This window comes from Equus asinus, chromosome 2, assembly GCF_041296235.1.
Source record: "Equus asinus isolate D_3611 breed Donkey chromosome 2, EquAss-T2T_v2, whole genome shotgun sequence".
NCBI lineage: Eukaryota > Metazoa > Chordata > Mammalia > Perissodactyla > Equidae > Equus > Equus asinus.
Genome location: NC_091791.1, coordinates 35,201,039 through 35,220,629, shown reverse-complemented (window position 1 = coordinate 35,220,629; position 19,591 = coordinate 35,201,039). Strand labels below are relative to the sequence as shown.

At 36.9% G+C, this 19,591-nt stretch overlaps 1 pseudogene; it reads left to right on the top strand.

The window, feature by feature from the left end:
• Positions 1-18,468, top strand: part of LOC106828038 (cytochrome P450 2C18-like) — a 30,729-nt pseudogene extending 12,261 nt beyond the window's left edge.
• The last annotated feature ends 1,123 nt before the right edge of the window (positions 18,469-19,591 follow it).

The following is a 19,591-nucleotide window of genomic DNA, read 5'->3' as shown; positions in this document are numbered from 1 at the left end:
CATGTGAATATCAAGTTTTCCCAACACCATTTATTGAAGAGACAATCCTTTCTCCATAGTATATTCTTTGTACCCTTGTCAAAGAGAGTTGACCGTAGATGCAAGAGTTTATTTCTGGGCTCTCAATTCTGTTCCATGGGTCTATGTGTCTGTTTTTATGCCAGTACCACACTGTTTTGATTACTATAACTTTGTAATATAGTTTGAAATCAGAAAGTGTGATACCTCCAGCTTCATTCTTCTTTCTCAAGATCGCCTTGTCTAATCAGGGTCTTTTGTGGTTCCGTATGAATTTAGGATTTCTTGTTCTATGTCTATGAAACATGTCATTATAATATGATAAGGATTACATTGAACCAGTAGATCATTTTGGGTAGTATAGAAATTTTAACAATATTAATTTTTCTAATCCATGACCATGGGATATCTTTCCACTTAATTGTGTCCTCTTCAATTTTTTTCATCAGTGTTTTAAAGTTTTCAGTGTACAGATCTTTTACCTCTTTGGTTAAATTTACTGCTAAGTATTTTATGCTTTTTGATTCTATTGTAAATGGGATTATTTTCCTAATTTCTCTTTCAGATAGTTTGTTGTTAATGTATAGAAACAAAACTGATTTTTGTATATTGAGTTGTATCCTGCTGCTTTACTGAATTTTTAAAATTCATTCTAATAGTTTTTGATGGAGTCTTTAGGTCTTTATATAAGATCATGTCATCTGCAGATAGAGACAATTTAACTTCTTCCTTTCTGATATAGATGCCTTTTATTTATTTTCCTTGTCAAATTGCTTTCGCTGAGACTTCCAGTACTATACTGAATAAAAGTGGTTAGAGTAGGCATCCTTGTCTTGTTCCCGATCTAGCTGAAAAGCTTTCAGCTTTTCACTGTTGAGTATGAAGTTAGCTTTAGGCTTGTCATATATGGCCTTTATTATTTTGAGGTACATTCCTTCTGTATGTAGTTTGTTGAGAGTTTTTATCGTGAAAGGATGTTGAATTTTGTCCAATGCTTTTTCTGCATCTATTGAGATGATTTTGTCCCTCATTCTGTTAATGTGGCATATCATGTTTATTGTTTTAAGTATGTTGAACCACTCATGCCTCTTAGGGATAAATCTGACTTGATCATAGTGTATGATCCTTTTAATATGCTGTTAAGTTCAATTTGCTAGTATTTTTTTGAGAATTATTGCATCTATGTTCACCAGGGATATTGGCCTGTAATTTTATTGTCTTGTACTGATGTCACCCTTCTAAAGGAATTTTATCATTTCAGAAGTCTGAGTCCAGAAAAATGTTGTTTACCATAAGAATTTCTTTTCAGGTCAATAGTTTTATCTTTTATGAACAACTTTCTTAAAAAATTTATCTTCAAATAGAGTCTGGTTCTGCATAGCAGATTAGCTAGATACATTATGTTTTTCTGGGTCAGAATCTCATTGAAATGATGAATAGCTACAAATGAGAGTTACTCCTGTTTAAGTTGGAAAGAAGGAGCACAACAATCATGAAGTCTTTAACAAATTTCTGAAACAGAGAGCAGATGGAGGGCTGATAACCAACTCAGTAGAGAGATTGAAGTCATTACATAAGTGTCAAAAAGGGAAGATTTATCATGGGTAAACAAGCAAATTCATGCCCCTATATCCACGTAGGTTCAGTATTGGAAGAACCAATTGTCAAAGAAGGTATAGAAAGAATGGAGCAGAAAACAGCAGACTCTCCCTGCCCAGGTTCCCTCCACAACTTCTCTTGTGGAGAAGTAGCAGCAGATAACAGTTTTTCCTACACAGGAAAGGGAGGCTTAGTCTCTACAGAAATGGAACCTAAGAGGCCCTGCACTCAGGGACACTGGGCAGTGACATGGAAAGTGTGAGGTGCAGGGCTGAAAAAACAGACTAAGTAGGAGTCCATTTGAATTCTGAGACCCTTAGCTCCTTTCTCCATCCTGTTCCTAAAATTCAGCAGCCAGATATATACTCCAGAGAATGAACAGCAGCAGAGAAAAGATCTCCATCTTCTGCCATCTAGATGGAAAATTCTCACCATATGCCCAGCAAAGTGAATGTAGTAATACCTGCCCCAAGGCAGAGGGTCATGGCACTTCAGAACACCAGGATTGAAGAGAAATTCATAAAAACTTTCAGACATAAATCAGGTCATATATAGCATTATAATTCTCAAGAGCAAAAGATCATCCTTAGTATTAATAGTTAAAGGATATTTTCAGATCTATAAATTGGCAAAAAGTAACATCTGTTTTTATCCTCTCAGAATGATGTTGAAGGATATGCTCCTTCCAAATATCTAAAATCAAATCAGAGGAAGCCATGGGCTCCAGGACTCAGGAGAACTCATGGAGGAGAATGGAAGTTTCAGGGAGGGTGCTGGGCACCAGGGTTAGAAAACGTGTATTTCAAAATGGACCACATGGATAAAGCAGAAATGAGGAGACCCTAAGAACAAAAGAGAAATGATTGATTTTTTGAGATTTTCCAGTAATTAGAAAATTATTTCTGGGAGTTTGAAACATCCACCTGAGCATTTGCAATAGCTCTAAATGGGCATCTAAAAATTAGGAATTGAAATAAGCACTTATAAGCCCACAAATGTACAAAAGATCAAACATAATCATAGTTTTCTTACTTGTACAATATTTATTATAATCTTAATGATATAAACAGTGCATATTGATATGATCAAAATCGTTATATAAATATATTGGGGGAAATGTGGTGAGGGGAAGTGTGTGCGTGCATCTGTTTGTAGGTATAGGTATTTTGTATGGGCTGATGGTTAAGATGTAAGTCCTCACATCTCTTACCAGAAAAAGTCATTAGACAGTGTCTAAAAAATGGATAAATCAAGAAATGGTCACTATAGAAATAAGAAACATACATTTCAGAAGAAACTGCCAGAATGTTTCAAAGTGGCCACTTTTGGGGAATGTGAGGATGAGAAAAGATATCATTGCAAGTTGCAGAAACACACACACACACAGCACACATATAGTCACACAAACCATACACATGTATACATCAGTTAGTAGAATTTGGTTTTTAAAACATCATATATTATATGAAATTGATACTTGATTCCTGCTTTTCTTTCTGCAAGGACAGTAATTTCTTAAGTTAAATAGTATACTTATATTTTGAAGCATTTCATCATTTCTGCTTGTATTGATTATCCTGTATAGGTGTGCGCAAATGTATCTCAACGCCTGGCTTGTATGAGAGTTGTATGCATCTATATGGTGGCAACTCTACGTCTAGGTGTACTTCTGGGCATATAACTTATGTTTATAATGCTGTTGGGACACCTTCATAGTGCTTCATGTAACCCTGAGTTGGAATGCAAATGTGCTATGCATTCTTCTCTTCTTTTTCTGTCAGTCTTCCTTGTGTCTTACCAGCTAAAGTTCAGGAAGAAATTGACCGTGTGATTGGTAGACACCGGAGCCCCAGCATGCAGGACAGGAGCCACATGCCCTACATGGATGCCGTGATACACGAGGTTCAGAGATACACTGACATCGTCCCCACCAACCTGCCTCATGCAGTGACCTGTGACGTTAAATTTAGAAACTATATCATCCCCAAGGTAAGATTTGTTTCTCCTACACTGACCTCAGTGCTCTTGAAGTTCCCATGTTCACAGTGTGGTTTCAATCCTCTACTGACGCCAAGATATGAGAAGAGCAAAAATCATGTGTAGCAGCTTGATGAAGTTTGTGTTGTTGCCAGTTGGTGCTGTAAAGCTTGATGACAAGTCTTGATATCTGGCTGTATAAGTCTTCCAAATTTGTCCTGCTTCTTTAATATGGTTTTGACTACTCTTAGCTGTTTACATTTCTACATAAATTTTAGTATTAGTTTGTCAATTACGCAAAATACTCAGCTGTGATTTATCAGAGTAATATTAAATTAATTTGGGAAAAAATGGACATCTTGAATCTTTCACTTCAGGGCTATAGTACATTCTCACAATTTATTTGGACTTTCTTTTACTTTTTCAATATTGTTTCGTTTTCAGTACAGTGGCTTGCGCATCTATTATGTTTTTCCTAGATAAATTATATTTTTGATGTTTTTATACATTGTATAATTTTAAAAATGCCGTTTGCACTTTTTGGTTATCACATATAATTGATTGTGTTATTTTGGTCACCTTATATCTAGAAACTTTTCCAAATTCACCTATCATTGCTAATAATTTATTTGTGGATTCATTTATAATTTCTGTGTACACAGCTCTGCGATATGGCTTAATATTTGTTTTATTTTTTATATTGCAATTCTTATGACTTTAATTTATCTTTACTGTATTAGCACACTGGCTGGATTTCCAGATAGTTTTGAATAGAAGTGGTGATAGTGAACATCTTGTTTCATTTCTGATATCCAGGAAGGGGTGGGGTTTAATGTCTCATCATTGGGAACGATAATTTGTGTATATTTTTGTAAATATTAAAAAAATAAGCTTAGGAAAGTATTTCCTCTTCTCTTATTTTCGTATGATTTTCTTTGATGGGCTTTATTTTTTAGAGCAGTTTCAGGGTCACAGCAATATTGGGCAGAAGGTACAGAGATTTCCCATATGCCTCCGGCCTCCACACATGCATAGCATGCCCCATTATCAGCATCCTCTACCAGAATGGTACATTTGTTACAATTGATGAGCCTACATTGACATGTTATCATTATCCAAAGCTCTTCATTTACATTAGGCTTCACTCTTGGCATTGTACATTCTATGGATTTGGACAGTGTATGATGACATGTACCCATAATTGTAGTATCGTACAGAGTAGTTTCACTGCCATAAAAATCCTCTGTGCTCTGCCTGTTCATCCCTCCTTCCCCCAAAACCCGTAACCACCACTGATCCTTTTACTGTCTTTGTAGTTTTGCCTCTTCCAGAATATCATACAGTTGGAATTATATAGTATGTAGCCTTTTCAGATTGGCTTCTTTCACTTAGTAATATGCATTTGTTTCCTCCATGTCTTTTCATGGCTTGATAGCTTATTTCTTTTTAGTGCTGAATAAAATTTCATTGTCTGAATACACCTCAGTTTTTTAATTCATTTACCTTGTGAAAAACATCTTGGTTGCTTCCAAGTTTTGGCAATTATGAATACAGCTTCTATAAATGTCCATGTATAGATTTTTGTGTGGACATAAGTTTTCAGCTTTTTTAGGTAAATAACAAGGAATGTGATTGCTGAATCACGTGGTAAGAGTATGTTTAGTTTTGTAAGAGATGCCAAACTGTCTTCCAAAATGGCACTATCATTTGTATTCCCACCAGCAATGAATAAGAGGTCCCGTTGCTCCACAACCCTGTCAGCATTTGATATTGTCAGTGTTCTGGATTATGGCCATCCTAAAAGGTGCAAAGTGGTATCTCATTGTTATTTTATTTTGCATTCTCCTGATGATGTATGATGTGGAGCATCTTTTCATATGCTTATTTGTCATCTGTATATCTTCTTTGATTAGGGGTCTGTTCAGATCTTTTTCCCATTTTTAAATTATGTTTGAGTTCTTATTGTTGAGTTTCAAGAGTTCTTTGTATATTTTGCATAACAATTCTTTATCAGACATGTCTTTTGTAAATATTTTCTCCTAGTCTGTGACTTGTCTTTTCGTTCTCTTGAAAATGTCTGTCACAGAGCAGAAATTTTTAAAAGTCATTGCCAAACCCAAGGTCATCTAGATATTTTCCTGTTTTATCTTTTAGTAGTTTTATAGTTTTGTGTTTTACATTTGGGTCTGTGATCTATTTTGAGCTAAATTTTGTGAAGGGTGTGAGATTCATCTTTTTGCTTGTGGATGTCCAGATTTCTTGCAATATTCTTTGAAAAAATTATATTTTCTCCATTTGGCTGCCTTTGCTCCTTTGTCAAAGATCAGCCAAATTTATTTATGTGGGTCTATTTCTGGGCTCTCTATTCTGTTCCACTGAGCTTTTTCCTTTCCATATATGCTTTAGAATTACTTTATTGATATCCACACAAAAACTTGTTGGGATTTTGATTTAGATGACATTGAATTGGTAGATTAAGTCAAGAAGAACTGACATCTTGACAATATTAAGTCTTCCTACCCATAAACATGGAATATCTCTCCATTTGTTTAGATCTTTGATTTTTTCCATCAGAGTTCTGTGGTTTCCTCTATAGATTTTATGCATATTTTGTTATATTTATACTTAAATATTTCATTTTTTGGATGCTAATGTAAGTGGCATTGTGTTTTTACTTTTAAATTCCAATTGTTCATTTCAGATATGTATGAAAATGATTGAATTTAGTATATTAACCTTGTATCATGCAATCTTGGTATAATTGTTCATTAGTTCCAGGAATTTTTTTTTTATAGCGAAAATATATATATATATTTTTTGTTAATGTTATGATAGATTACAACCTTGTGAGATTTCAGTTGTACATTTTTGTTAGTCATGTTGTGGGTACACCACTTCCCCCTTTGTGCCCTCCCCCCACCCCCCATTTTCCCTGGTAACCACCGATCAGATCTCCTTATCAATATACTAACTTCCACCTATGAGTGGAGTCATATAGAGTTCGTCTTTCTCTGACTGGCTTATTTCGCTTAACATAATACCCTCGAGGTCCATCCACGTTGTTGTGAATGGGCCAATTTTGTCTTTTTTATGGCTGAGTAGTATTCCATTGTGTATATATACCACATCTTCTTTATCCAATCATCAGTTTCTGGGCATGTAGGCTGGTTCCACATCTTGGCTATTGTAAATAATGCTGCGATGAACATAGGGGTGCAACGGACTCTTGAGATTTCTGATATCAGGTTCTTAGGATAGATACCCAGTAATGGGATGGCTGGGTCATAGGGTATTTCTATTTTTAACTTTTTGAGAAATCTCCATACTGTTTTCCATAGTGGCTGTACCAGTTTGCATTCCCACCAACAGTGTATGAGGGTTCCTTTTTCTCCACAACCTCTCCAACATTTGTTGCTCTTGGTTTTGGATGTTTTTGCCAATCTAACGGGTGTAAGGTGATATCTTAGTGTAGTTTTGATTTGCATTTCCCTGATGATTAGCGATGATGAACATCTTTTCATGTGTCTATTGGCCATATTCATATCTTCTTTTGAGAAATGTCTGTTCATGTCCTCTGCCCATTTTTTGATTGGATTGTTTGTTTTTTTGTTGTTAAGCAGTGTGAGTTCTTTGTATATTATGGAGATTAACCCTTTGTCAGATAAGTGGCTTGTAAATATTTTTTCCCAATTAGTGAGCTGTTTTTTTGTTTCAATCCTGTTTTCCCTTGCCTTGAAGAAGCTCTTTAGTCTGATGAAGTCCCATTTGTTTATTCTTTCTATTGTTTCCCTCAACTGAGGAGTTACAGTGTCCGAAAAGATTCTTTTGAAACTGATGTCAAAGAGTGTACTGCCTATATTCTCTTCCAAAAGACTTATTGTCTCAGGCCTAATCTTTAGGTCTTTGATCCATTTTGAGTTTATTTTGGTGTGTGGTGAAAAAGAATGGTCAATTTTCAATCTTTTGCATGTGGCTGTCCAGTTTTCCCAGCACCATTTGTTGAAGAGACTTTCTTTTCTCCATTGTAGGCCCTCTGCTCCTTTGTCGAAGATTAGCTGTCCATAGATGTGTGGTTTTATCTCTGGGCTTTCAATTCTGTTCCATTGATCTGTGGACCTGTTTTTGTACCAGTACCATGCTGTTTTGATCACTGTAGCTTTGTAGTATGTTTTGAAATCGGAGATTGTGATTCCGCCGGCTTTGTTTTTCTTGCTCAGGATTGCTTTAGCAATTCGCGGTCTTTTGTTGCCCCATATGAATTTTAGGATTGTTTGTTCAATTTCTGTGAAGAATGTTCTTGGGATTCTGATTGGGATAGCATTGAATCTGTATATTGCTTTAGGTAGTATGGACATTTTAACTATGTTTATTCTTCCAATCCATGTGCATGGAATGTCTTTCCATCTCTTTATGTCATCATCAATTTCTTTCAAGAAAGTCTTGTAGTTTTCATTGTATAGATCCTTCACTTCCTTGGTTAAGTTTATCCCAAGGTATTTTATTCTTTTCATTGCGATTGTGAATGGGATTGAATTCTTGAGTTCTTTTTCTGTTAGTTCATTGTTAGTGTATAGAAATGCTACTGATTTATGCACGTTAATTTTATACCCTGCTACTTTGCTGTAGTTGTTGATTATTTCTAATAGTTTTTCTATGGATTCTTTGGGGTTTTCTATATATAAGATCATGTCGTCTGCAAACAGCGAGAGTTTTACTTCTTCGTTACCTATTTGGATTCCTTTTATTTCTTTTTCCTGCCGAATTGCTCTGGCCAGCACCTCCAGTACTATGTTGAATAGGAGTGGTGAAAGTGGGCACCCTTGTCTTGTTCCTGTTCTCAGAGGGATGGCTTTCAGTTTTTGTCCATTGGGTATGATGTTGGCTGTGGGTCTGTCATATATGGCCTTTATTATGTTGAGGTACTTTCCTTCTATACCCATTTTTATTGAGGGTTTTTATCATAAATGGGTGTTGGATCTTGTCGAATGCTTTCTCTGCATCTATTGAGATGATCATGTGGTTTTTGTTTTTCATTTTGTTGATGTAGTGTATCACGTTGATTGACTTGCGGATGTTGAACCATCCCTGTGTCCCTGGTATAAATCCCACTTGATCATGGTGTATAATCTTTTTGATGTATTGCTGTATTCGGTTTGCCAAAATTTTGTTGAGGATTTTTGCATCTATGTTCATCAGTGATATCGGCCTGTAGTTCTCCTTCTTTGTGTTGTGCTTGTCAGGTTTGGGGATCAGAGTGATGTTGGCTTCATAGAAGGTGTTAGGGAGTACTCCATCTTTCTCAATTTTCTGGTAGTTCCAGGAATTTTTTAAAAATTCTTTTGGATTTTCCACGTAGATGATTATGGCATCTATGAACAAAGATAGTTTTATTTCTTTTTCCCCAATCTGTATACCTTTTATTTCCTTTTCTTGTCTTATTTCGTTAGGTAAGATTTCCAGCATGATATTTAAAAGCAGAGGTGAGATGAGACATCCTAGGCTTGTTCCTGATGTGAGTGGGAATTCTTTGAGTTTCTCACTAAATTTGATGTTAGCTATAGGGCTTTTGTAGATATTCTCTATCAAGTTGAGGAAGTTCGCTTGTGTTTCTAGTTTATTGAGAGTTTTTATCATGAATGGGTATTGGATTTTGTCAAATGTTTTTTCAGCATCTATTGACATGATCGTGTGATTTTTCTTCTTTAGCCTGTTGACGTAATGGATTGCATTAATTGGTTTTTAAATGTTGAACTAGCTCTGCATGCCTGGGATAAATCTCACTTGGTCCGTGTATAATTTTTAAAAATACACTATTGAGTTATAGTTGCTAAGCATTTGCTAAGTTATATTTGTTGAGCATTTTTATATGTATGTTTCTGAGAGAGATTTTTTTAATTACTATTTTGGTGAAAAGATTGGCCCTGAGCTAAGCATCTCTTGCCAATCCTCCTCTTTTTGCTTGAGGGAGATTATCCCTGAGCTAACATCTGTGCCAGTCTTCCTCCATTTTGTATGTGGGACACTGTCACAACATGGCTTGATGAGCAGTGTGTAGGTCCACACCCAGGATCTGAACCCACAAACCTTGCGCTGCTGAAGCAGAGTGTGTTAACTTAACTACTATGCCACTGGGCTGGCCTCTGTTTCTTTTTCTTTTTTTTAAAGATTTTATTTTTTCCTTTTTCTCCCCAAAGCCCCCCGGTACATAATTGTATATTCTTCGTTGTGGGTCCTTCTAGTTGTGGCATGTGGGACGCTGCCTCAGCGTGGTTTGATGAGCAGTGCCATGTCTGCGCCCAGGATTTGAACCGACGAAACACTGGGCCGCCTACAGCAGAGTGCGCACACTTCACCACTCGGCCACAGGGCCAGCCCCAATGGCCTCTGTTTCTGAGAGATATTAGTCTGTAGTTTTCCTTTCTTGTGATGTCTTTGTCTGGTTTTGATATTAGGGTAATGCTGGACTTATAGATTGAGTTAGGAAGTATTTCTTCTGCTTCTACCTTCTGAAAGAGATTGTAGCAAATTGGTACTTCTTTCAATTTTTAGAAATTAAAATGAAATTTTAAAATTTTATTGTGGTAAAAACACTTAAACTGAGATCTATCCTTTTAATGGATTTTTAAATTTCAATACAATATTGTTAACTATGGGCACAATGTTGTACAGCAGATCTCTAGAACGTATTCATCTTGTATTACTGGAACTCTATACTGGTTGATTAGGAATTCATCATTTCTCCATCTCCCCTGCTCTTCGCAACCTATATAATTATTTTGTTATAAATGTGTGTACAATTTGATCAAATGGATTCTCTGCATCTATTTATATGGCATGTATTTTGATCTCTATCTTTGTTTCTGTCTCTCTCACATATACACAGCTGAGTTTTGTTTGCTACATTTTATTCAGAATATTTGTATTTATATTCATAAGAGACTTTGATCTACAATTTTTCTTCCTCAATATTTTCTTGTCAGACTTCTGAAATGAAGGTAATGCTGGCCTCATAAAAAAAGGTGGATAATTTTTCCGACCTTGGGTATACTTTATTGCCTTATATAGTTTATTGCCTCTTTCTCTTTTTGTGTTCACCTAGTTCTGTCTTTAGTGTGCTTAATAAGTTTTTGTTAAGTGCAGATATTACATTAAAAAATGCAGTCTCAGATGATATTTATCTTCTTCCAGAAAGTGTTCATTCCCTCACTAGGCAGACAGAATTATTTAATGCCTTCTGCTCCATTTCAGAATTGGTTATTAACGCAGTTGAAAATTGACTGTAGATATTGGCTTACCTTTCCAAGGATCTTCCATCTCTGGAATCTGGAGACTAATTTTTGTCTCAGCAGCTTTCCAATGCTTTGTGACACATGGTTTCTCTATTTATTCAGACTTTCTAGTTAGTATCCTACAAAATATTCCCATTCGAAGCCTGCACATACTGCTATTATTTTTTGAAAAAACTGAAAATTCTACTTTGAGGGGACAAGAGTTGAGAGTTTATTAAGGTTGAAATTACTACTGCCATCTTCTGGGGGAGAGAGGATTCTGAATATCTGTGTTGCCTCACATGGGAGCTATTAGCAACATGTGCCTATGGAACACCTGAAATGTGATTAATGCAACTGAGGAACTGAATTTTAAATTTTATTTACTTTTAATTAGCTTTAATTTAAGTGTAAATAACCTTGGATCATTCAAGGCTGTGTTGGACAGAGCTGATCTAAGGTTTTTTCTGTAATGTGGGTTTAGAAACCCCTCATCCTTAATTTTGCAATACTCAGAACTGGGAAAATTTAAAACAAAGGTAAGTTTGGTGCAGTTTCATTCAGGGGCCAAAACCTTACTGGAACTGAAATAAATCTATTTATATTCCTTATTTATGCCACTGTGTGTGACTATTCATGTTTTGCTAAAGAAATAGCAATGCGCTTGATTGTTTGGTATTTGTCACATTATTGGCGATATCATAAACTTTACGCCATATAGATCATAATATCTTTGTAAAATTTCAAACAATTCTAAATATGAAAATACATTTGGCTCCATGGTTTCAGACAAAGGATTGTGTACTTACACCTCCAAGAAGACAAATGCTCCTATTTTATGGGCTGAAGCAGAAAAATAGCAAGAGGCTAAAATGGTCCTCCTACACATAATTTTGAAATAGTTGATGAAGTAACTTTGGGGAAGGATGACTTCCTCTGGTTGCAGAATGACCATTTGTGTTTCATGTGCCCAGATTATGTCTCTTTATGGTTTGCAAGTTCTTATTTCCCAGCCAGGAAAACAGATGATCAGAATCATAGTTGCATGCTTAGGGCAGAGGGGTGGGAGTGTCACGTGTGCAGAGGGATATTCCCCTTTTGGCTTTCTAAAAGAATCAGATACTGCCTCTGTCAAATGTGTCCTAAAAATGGAAAATTCCGGTAGGTATTCAGAAATGCATGGCAGCAGGATGCAAATTCAGGAGGAACTCAGCATGAACTCTGGTTCTGCTACTCTTAGCTATAATCTTGAATAAAGTTTTTAACCCCATGAGCCTCAGTTTTCTCATTTGTAAACTGTTGATAATACCAACCTTTTCTACTTCAATAGAATGTTGCAAGAATTAAACTAGGTGACATACCCAAAATACATATGCTAAAACTATGAGACAACATTTTCATCTATCAGAGTGATGAAGTCAAAGGCTGAGAAAATGTTGTGTTGGTGAGGATATGTGTAAACAAGTACTTGCAAGTGCGACTGGCAGGATTATAAATAAGTCCAGTTTTTTTGGAGGACAGTTTGGCAATATCCATTAAAATATAAAATATAATATCTTAAAATGCAAGAATTAAAATTCTTGGTATCTATTACAAGTGCTAATGAAGGAATGCCCAAAAAAATTCTCCTTGCATCATTGCTTGTAATAAAAATATTTGAATTCTCTAAATGTTCATCAGTAGCATAAGGGCACATTCACATTATGTAGCATGAATAAGGCAGATGTGTATATGTTGATATGGGACTGTATCTAAGTTATTTTATTAAATAAAAATATCAAGATGCAGGGGATGCTTGTCATTTGGATAAAAAAAAGAAGAGAGTGGTAAGTGGCATAAAAGTAGATAGGTTTATCTGCCTGATTAGCTTAATATTTCTGAGAGGAAGGACATATTCTCTGGAAGGACATATAACTAGTTGGTGGGAATGGTTGCTTTTGGAAAGTCTAAGTGGATTTGTGTGATTAAATGGGAGGGAGAGTGACTTTTCACCACATTGCTTTTTGTGCTTTTTGTGACTTAACGTAACACTTTGTTTTTAACTTGAGGTATAACTTATCTAAAAGCAAATTCACCTGTTTAACTGTAAAGTCTAATGAGTTTTGACCAGTATGTGAAGTTATGTAGGTACCACCACAACTAACACATAAAACATTTCCATTATCTCAAAAAGTTCCTTCCTTCTCCTTTTGCAACCAATCCACTCCCCCAGTTTCAGTCCTTTGTAGCCACTGATCTGCTTTTGGTCCTATAGTTTTGCCTTTTCAGGAATGCAATATGATGGATGTGACATGAATGGAATAACACGTAATCAATATAAACTCTTCTCTCTGCTTTTTATGTGGCAGAATGTGTTTGAGGTTCATCTTTGTTATTGCATGTGTCATTAGTTTGTTGCTTTTTATTTGAGGAGTAGTATTCCATCGTATGAGGTACCACAAATTATTTATCTGTTGACTGATGAATATTTGAGTTGTTTCCAGTTTTGAGCTATTTGAATAAAGGTGCTATGAACATTTGTATACAAGTTTTTATTTCTCTAATGATTTGTGCTTTTGTGGCCTATCTTAAAAATTATTTTCAAGCTCAAGTTTCCAAATATTTACACTTATCTTTTCTTTTACAAGTTTTATACTTTTAGCTTTTATATTTAGGTCTATGATCCATTTAAAGTTCATTTTCACCTATGGTGTGGAGTAATGATCACACTTCAATTCTTTTCTTTATGGATATCCACTTGTACCCACACCACTTACTGAAAATATACCTGCTTTTTAAATCTTAAAGTAGCATTTTCACGTATTAGTTGTTTTAAAATATACAAGGCAATAACTTTAAAAACAAAATTATAGTGAACTTAAGGGATGGAATTTTCTCCCAATTTTAAATTAAAAAAACATTAGAAATCTGAATAACATTTAAAACAAACACACAACAGAAATATATATGTATGTATAATGTATGAAAATGTGTATATATCTGTATTTTAACTACATATCTCTCTGCATCTAACTATCTATCTATCTATCATCTACCTACCACACTTAACACCTAAATACTTCAGTATGTATCTTCTAATAACAAGGACTTCCTTTTGCATAGTAATAATAGCGTTCTCACTCAAGGAGTTATCATCTTCACAATAGCTTTAATATATAGCCTATAATTACATTTTCTCAATTATCCTAAAAGATCTTTTATAGCTTTTTTTGAGGGGGCATCTAGTATCCAATCAAGGAACAAATATATAATGTGATTATTTGTCCTTTTTGTCCCCTGTTATCAAGAATAGTTCTTTTTCCTTTGTTTATTTGTTTCATTTCAATACGTCGACAGTTTTAAAGAGACCAAGACAGTTGTCATGTAAAAGTTCCTCAGTCTGGTTTTGTGTGATTGTTTTCTTGAGATTAGATTCCAGTACTGTGTTTTTGGCAGGAAAGTTACATAGATGATGTTGTGTATGTCACAATGTACCACATTTTGGCTGGGGACAAGTAATGTCAGTTTATTTCATTACTGGTGATGCCAATGTAATCACTTATTAAAGAAGTGTGTGCCCTCTCTCTCCATTAGTGAGGTTCTTTTTTACTTAGGTAATTAATAAAAGTGTATAGCATGCTATTTTAAGACTTTGTGAATATCCTGTTTCCTGAATCATTCATCTAACAGTTTTAGCACTAATTGACGATCTTTACCTGAATTGTTGAAAAATGGTAATTTTTCTAATTTTGCCATCTGTGTGTGTGTGTTTTTTAAAGCTAGGATTCATTCACAATGAAGAGTTCCCTATATATGTAGTTTTGTGTGTGTGGGAGGAAGATTTTCCCTGAGCTAACATCTGTGCCAATCTTTCTTTACTTTGCATGTGGGATGCCTCCACAGCATCACTGATGAGTGGAGTAGGTCCACAACAGGATCCGAACATGCGAACCCCAGGCTGTTGAAGCAGAGCGCATGGAACTTTAACCACTTAGCCATGGGGCCGGCCCCCGCATATTTTTAAATCGAGAGAGACCAATTTCATCCCAAAAATAAACGCTCAGTAGTTGTTAGTGTACTTGTTGATAATTTTTAAGAAGTCATTTTTTTTCTTGGGCAAATTTTCTTTTTTATTGTGGTAAAATACACATAAAATTTACCATTTTAGCTATTTTAAAGTGTACAATTCAATGAAATTTAGTGCATTAACAAGGTTGTGCAACCATAGCTACTATTTCCATAACATTTTCGTCAACCCAAAAGAAAATCCCCTACCTGTCAAGCAATCATTTCCCATTTCTCCCTCCCTCCAGCCCTTGACAACCACTAAGCTATTTCTGTCTGTATGGATTTGCCAGAAGTCATTTTTTTTTTAAAGATTTTAGTTTTTCCTTTTTCTCCCCAAAGCCCCCCGGTACATAGTTGTGTATTCTTTGTTGTGGGTTCTTCTAGTTGTGGCATGTGGGACGCTGCCTCAGCGTGGTCTGATGAGCAGTGCCATGTCCGCGCCCAGGATTCGAACCAACGAAACACTGGGCCGCCTGCAGCGGAGCACGCAAACTTAACCACTCGGCCATGGGGCCAGCCCCTTGCCAGAAGTCATTTTTAATCACATCAGACCTCTATTTAGAAATGCCCTATGAACAGATTCCAAATATTCCTGACTCTTCAAGAGTCAGAAGAGGCTTCCATTTTAAACCATAATCCACATATGAGATGTATGAAAACCGAAGTGGTGAAATAGAGCAGAGGGTGGGACAGACACCAGTGTTCAAACGTCGTGATGGGTAGAGGGGATTCAGAAATCTGGCACCCAAGTAACCAAGTATTCAGTATTTCAAATGCTATTGAAGCCAACTTTAGCAACATCGCCGCCACTGGTCTTAAACTTATCCTTGTGTGTTACTTGTTCTGTCTGGTCTTAAACTTATCCTTGTGTGTTACTTGTTCTGTCTGGTCTTAAACTTATCCTTGTGTGTTACTTGTTCTGTCTGGTCTTAAACTTATCCTTGTGTGTTACTTGTTCTGTCTGGTCTTAAACTTATCCTTGTGTGTTACTTGTTCTGTCTGGTCTTAAACTTATCCTTGTGTGTTACTTGTTCTGGCTCAAAATGCCGCTGTCCTTCTTTGGACCTAGGGTTCCTCATCAATAGATCAGAAGATTGGACTAAATGATTTGCAACCTTTCTTCCAGCTCCATGACTTCTTTATTACTCAGTTTATCTTCATCTGTTCTTTCCAGGGCACGACCATATTAACATCACTGACTTCTGTGCTGTACGATGCTAAAGAATTCCACAACCCAGAGGTGTTTGATCCTGGCCACTTCCTGGATGAGAGTGGCAACTTTAAGAAGAGCGACTACTTCATGGCTTTCTCAGCAGGTAATAAAAATTTATTTCCTTTGGTACTTCAGGGGACAGGTTACCTTCATGGGATCAATTGGAACTTACGTGGTGTCCACACTGGGCCTGGTAGAACTGCTCTTTGTCTATGATCATGAGCGCCACTCCCAATGACCATGCGCTCCCCCAACCCTCATACATCCCCATTATTGGAACTTTGGGGAGCTGACCCAGTTCTTTGAAAGTGAAAAAGTTAGCAAATAGATTGAATTCTGCCTGTCTATATGTCACTGAACTAATCACCAATATATTGATAACTAATATATCACCAAGAACTCCTCTTAGAAGGTGAAACTCATTTAGATTTTCCTTGCCTTCCGTGAGAAATGTATGTAACTCCACCACTTTGAGTATCTTCTATGTGATATCCCTCATTCCCCAGACTGAGCTCTCGGGTTGCAGGTCTCCACAAGCACAGAATGAACACCAAAGTTAGGGAGCACAGGCTCACACTCTGGTTAAGGAAGCAGATTAGTAAACAGATCATTGTAATCCAGTAAGACTAGTGCTGTGGGAGAGGAAAACACAGGCTACTCAGGAGACCAGAAGGGGAAGCTGCCTGCTTCCTGCTCGTTCATATCCCACAGTGTGGCATAAAATGGAATAAGAAACATTCTAACAGCAGAAAGGAAATTTGAGCTGTCTCACAAGGGATGGGGAGCAAAGAAAAAAGAGAAGGCAGGGCACTTTTACGGAGCGGACCACAGGAGCAGGATGTTTCCTGAAAGTCGAGGAGGTCAGAACCTGCCAACCAAGTGTTGCATCAGGGAAATCTTGGGACTGTGGCAGGATACCCTGCAGTGGTTCCAGAGCACCTTGATCTTCCTCCACTCGTATCATACATCATGGATATTGGGTCTCCACAGCTACAGTGTGTGTGTTGAATCTCTGGCCACAGAGTCATCCTCATTTATTCAGTGACCTTGGTGACTGCTTTGGGTCTTGCACTGTACATACCAAGATGTTAAGGCCTGAGCCTTCTCTTCAAGGAACACACATTTTAGCATGGTAGAAAAATAAATAAACAGAGAATTATGATTCAAGGTGATCCATGCTTCAAATGAAGTGTGAATATGATGCTGAGGAAACCCAGAGAGGGCAAAATTCTACTGCTTGAGAGGATCACAAGGATTATAAAGAGGAAACGACATGGGACATAGGTCTTGAAGGAAGAATAAGAGAAGTGCACCTTAACCAAATGGAACAGCATGAGATAAAGCTGGAAACTTTATGGTGTGTTAGAGAGTGATGAAGAGTGCATATGGCTAGATCTGAGAGCGGATGGTGTGGAGAATGGAAGGAATGATATGGAACATCAGACTGGGAACAAAATGTGAACCTCACAAAATGTGAAGTTCAACCCATTTGGACCTCATCTCATAGGACAGATGGGGAAGACATTTAATATTTTAAAGTGAGAGAGTGACACACTTAGACAAGTGCTTTTGAAAGCACATGAAAGAAAAAAAATTTGGCTGCATTTTGTGCCCAAGATAGAAAGGGAAACAGATATATGAGTTCCCTGCCCTCAGTCCTTCTGCCTTCTACCCACTTGGACAAGAAAAATAGGTATGTTTCTACAAAGATTGATGGAAACTGGAAATGTCAAAAGAGCAGTTATAATGTGGGAATATGTAATAAAGTGCTTGGTGTAGAGCTGATACTCAGCAGATATTTGTTGAACGAAGGTCTCCCACTAAGATATTAGGTGAATAGCAAGTGCGTCCATCCTTCTATGCATCTGTCTCTCTAACTCTCCTTCTAGCCCTCTATCTATTCAGTCATTTAACAAATAGTTACTGCATACTTTTTGTGACTGTTCAAAGCATAATGTTCAAGGAACAAATTCTCTATGTTATTTTCAGGAAAACGAATGTGTCTGGGAGAAGGTCTAGCCCGCATGGAGCTGTTTTTATTTCTGACCACCATTTTACGGAAATTTACCCTGAAATCTGTGGTTGACCCAAAGGACATCGACACCACCCCAGCTGCCAGTGGGTTTGGCCATGTGCCACCCTCATACCAGCTCTGCTTTATTCCTGTGTGAGGAAGGGCCGATCATCCAGCTGCTGATGTGCTGCCATCTATAATCCTCCTCCTCTGGGGCATTATTCACCCCCTTCCCAGGAATGCCTTCTCTGACCTCTCATTTCATATTTCCCCATTCCCTCAATATCCAGTGAACAGCCAACCACCATTAAAGGAGAGTTTCACCACCTAAATGTATGTGCTATTCTTTATTTTTTGTAATACTTGTATGGACCACCATATGCTAGTACTTCTCTAATATTGAGTTATTAATATGTTATCACTGTGAAACAAACAAAATGATTAGTAGAAGCCAATACACAACCATTTGTCCTCTGCATATTCTAAATAAAAAGCATTATTGGTTGCTGAGTCAGTTCTTAGACTTTCCTTTTTTTATGCTTAATGCAGGTAAGAAATGGAAGAAAACAGAGTCCAGAGAGGCCATGCTAATCCTCATAATGATAAGCACAGAGAGGGACACAGGGGAAGAGGGCAGAAAAGCTCTTTTGGCTGAATGTCACCTAGAGTTACTTGAGGTTTGGATTTGAAAGTGAGAAAAATTGTGTCCAGAAGCAGCTTTAACCTCTGGGGAAACAGTGAGAAGATCAGCAATAGGGAGGAATGAATAGTCAATGTTAGGATTCATTCCTCTGCTTTGGTGTCGTGGTGAACACTAAAAGATTTGAAATATTCTTTTTACTTTGTGTTTAAACTTAGAGTTATTAACTATGCTTTGATGTTTCTAATCCCGTATTCTAAGAGTTTTTCTTTTCTCCCCGAACAAGAACAAAATCCCTGGAAGGCGTCACCAGATTGTATTTTTTTTCTACTTTCCACTGCTCTGTTTTATACTTAACATTAGTGTGATGGCAGTTTGATGCTATGATGCTGAAGTCTTTAGTCTCATGTCATCTCTAAAGCATAGAGACAACTGAATATTTTATTTTTCTTCTGCTTTTTTCTCTCCAAATTCCCCCAGTACATAGTTGTATATTTTAGTTGTGGGTCCTTCTAGTTGTGACATGTGGGATGCCACCTCAACGTGGCCTGACGAGCAGTGCCATGTACGCGCCCAGGGTTCCGAACCGGTGAAACCCTGGGCCGCCGAAGCGGAGTGAGTGAACTTAACCAGTTGGCCACGGGGCTGGCCCCTGAATATTTAAAATAGTCAAATTATTGTCATCACTTTTCCTTCCTTCTGTCTTGAAGTGTATGAAATGAGAAGTGGCATCATCCTTTAACCTTTTGCCAGCTCCTCTCCAAGAGAAATCCACTGATACTTTGGCATGAATTTCTTAAGATAACATATGGGGA